Source organism: Petaurus breviceps, unplaced genomic scaffold, assembly GCF_028583685.1.
Source record: "Petaurus breviceps papuanus isolate PSGF00001 unplaced genomic scaffold, PetGlider_PUasm1.0 140, whole genome shotgun sequence".
Classification (NCBI taxonomy): domain Eukaryota; kingdom Metazoa; phylum Chordata; class Mammalia; order Diprotodontia; family Petauridae; genus Petaurus; species Petaurus breviceps.
The window spans coordinates 47,589,918-47,592,078 of record NW_027185698.1 but is presented as its reverse complement, the minus strand read 5'-3'; the positions used below and the strand labels follow the sequence as shown (position 1 = coordinate 47,592,078).

The window sequence follows — 2,161 nt, the reverse complement described above, 5'->3', positions numbered from 1 at the left end:
GAAGTCATTTGGTCCAAATCTGTCATTTCATTGGCAGGGAAACTGAGGTCTAGAGAGAGAACGGACTTTCTCAAAGCCACAACGGTAGTACTTAAATTGACTGACTGGGAGCTAGGGTTCTTTCCAAACTTTCCCCTCTCGCCCCATCTTCCTCCTCCTCTTGTACTCTCTGGCTGACAGAACCCGGGAGGGAGCTATGGCCAGCTCCGGGCAGCAGGGGGTGACCTGCGCCTTTGCGCGGCACTGGGGGGACCTGCCGCGCTGCCCGCCCTGCTCTATAAGGGTTAACCTGCGGGAGGGAGGACGGAGAGTCCGAGAGAAAGAGGGGAGGGGCGGCGTCTTTCTATTGGTGGAAAGTTTTGTAGTGGGGCGGGGCAGGGCGGGCGCCGGGGCCGGGTCGCGCTCGGCCAGAGCCACAAAGCCCCGCAGGGAAGGTTGCTTCTCGCCCGCTGCGTGCCTCCAACTTTTCCCTACATTCTCCCCACGTCTGCCCAGCGCTTCCCGGCCCGGCCTGCCCCCTCTCCCTAGGGCTTGGAGCCCCGAACCCTCTTCTTCGGCGCTGCCGGACCCCTCATACCCCTCCCCCCCCAGCCGACTCCGCTCGGGCATCCCCGCCACATCCGTCCCGGGGCCGGCTGCGTAGGGGAACCGGGGCCCGGCGACTGGGCAGGGCAGGGCAGGGCAGGGTGGCCGGTGCGTGCGTGAGTGTCCTGCGGCCCCAGGGAGCCTCCCCCGCCCATCCGCGAGCTCTTCCACCTAGTTGGCGCCCTCCGGGCGGTGAGACCCCGGCGCAGTGCTGTGCCTGTGCCCGGCGGAGAGCCTTGGGTCTGGCCGGGGGCGCCGCGGCCGACCGCCGCAGGTATCTCTGGGCGCGCCCCGGGGGCTCCTGCCCTCCGCCTGCCCAGCCCCGCCCCGTACCGTCCCCACCCCCCGCCGGGGAGGAGCTGAGCTCCCGCCGACTGCTGCCCCCGCCCCCTCGGACCCGGCCCTAGCCCTGGCCCGGGCCCCCGGGAGGGAAAGGCAGGCAGGCCGGCAGGCAAACGAGTGGACCGTGTACGCCAGGTAGTGAGTGCCCCCGCTGAGCCGTCCTCCCTCCTTTGCTCTCCCAGCCTGCCTTAACCCTGTTTGGGAGAGCGGAAGGACCGAGGCTACAATGAGGAGCTTGCTGCCCACAGGGAGAGACTGAGGAGGCTGGATTTACAGCGAGAAGGGTGGGAGAAAGCCCTAGGAATGAACAGGGACGGACACCCTGGCGGGAGTCTGTGAGCAGCGGAGCGGGCGTCCCAGCAGCTGGAGGTGAGTCCCCTACCCCCACCCCCGTTCCCCGGCTCTGGGGTCCTGGAGCCGGGCAGATTGATTCCTCCTGTAGTCCGTGGGAGCTCTCTGTGCTCTCCTAGCTCAAGCAGGTCCCATTCCCCCGATCTGTGGGACTTCTCGATTCTCCACTGTTCCAGGCAGTCTCTGGACCGGGAGGAGGCTCTCTTCTATTCTTCAGCCCAGGCAGGTGCCTTCTTGTCAATGGGAGGGGGTTTCTTGGTTCTCCCCTCAACCCCTAAGCGGAGGTTCTCCTTGGTGAATAGGGGCTTCCGATACTCGCAGAATTCCTCTGCTTAGTGAGGATTTTTGATTCTTAGTGGGAGGTCTCCCTTGGTCAGTAGGGGTGAAGTGTTCCTTTTTTCATACTCTAGGCAGACCTCTGTTTCAGTCAGTGGTCTCCCGGCTCTCCTCAACTGCTTCCCTTCCTAATCACTGGAGACCCTTGGTTCTCCACACATAGCTGAGCAGCTCAGGCCTTGGGTGATGGCAGGTGGTTCTGGGCAAGGAAACTGGGAAAGACCAGAGAGCCCAGTGGGGCAGCGATTCCCTGAGCCAAGAGAGAAGAGGTGCTGGGCAAAGGGAACCTTTACTTTTGGAAAGGGCAGTTTTGCACTCCTTTCTTGCCCCCCGGGCCATTTTCTGATTCCCAGCATCAGTCCTCAACCATAATACGAAACTTGAAAATATATGTCTCTGTCCCCTTCTCCCCTAGTTGTAGTCAACTAAAATACTCTATTTTGTTATGGGGGGTGGGGTGGGGGAGTTATATGTGTGGGTAATAACATAATCTTTGTTTAAAAAAAAATAAAACAGCCGTGGACAGTGGTCGTTTCTTGAGTAGTAT

General features: G+C 61.6%; 1 protein-coding gene across 2 annotated transcripts in view; it reads left to right on the top strand.

Annotated features, from left to right (window-relative positions):
* Nucleotides 1–948: 948 nt before the first annotated feature.
* Nucleotides 949–2,161, top strand: part of FGFRL1 (fibroblast growth factor receptor like 1) — a 135,251-nt gene continuing 134,038 nt past the window's right edge. For both annotated transcript variants that reach the window (XM_069071636.1, XM_069071612.1), the window contains exon 1: nt 949–1,296. The gene's annotated coding sequence lies outside the window, so the exon portion shown is untranslated. The remainder of the gene's footprint in view (nt 1,297–2,161) is intronic.